Raw genomic sequence first — 548 nt, 5'->3', positions numbered from 1 at the left:
TCCCTGCAGCAGCTACAGACATAGCTGCAGTTTCCTGGGCTTTCTGTGTTGGAAGCACCTGATTCCTCTCAAGTGCAGCTCATTCTGTAATTAGGGTAGGCTAAGCCCCAGGCTCTCCAACCCCTGGGGCAAGCCACCCTGCTACACTCACACAGGAAATCTGTAGTAGAACAAGGAATTAAGCCCAAGTTCAAGGCTAGGCCCCCTCATCTAGAGCTCCTTCTTCTCACTAGTGTGCTGATTGGTGAAATAAGTTCAAATTCCCAATGTGGAGAACAATTACTTATCAAGGCAAAACAGAGAGGGGCACAGGATTTTTTTCCCCCTTTCCTTTCCCCCTATTATTATGAAAAAAATTTTTCACATGCAGAACTGGTGCTGATCTAAAAATGCAGAAAATATCTCACAAAAAAATTTGCATTTTGGAAAAATTTTCAACCCGGTTCGAGCTGATAGAGGAACAGCAAAAAAGAAAAAAAAGAAAAGAAAAAGAAAAGGTGATTTTAAAAAAAATTGGATTCCAAAATTTTCATTGACTTTTCAACTGC

Source organism: Mauremys reevesii, linkage group 2 (assembly GCF_016161935.1).
Source record: "Mauremys reevesii isolate NIE-2019 linkage group 2, ASM1616193v1, whole genome shotgun sequence".
NCBI classification, from domain to species: domain Eukaryota; kingdom Metazoa; phylum Chordata; order Testudines; family Geoemydidae; genus Mauremys; species Mauremys reevesii.
Note: the sequence above shows the minus strand (reverse complement) of the source record.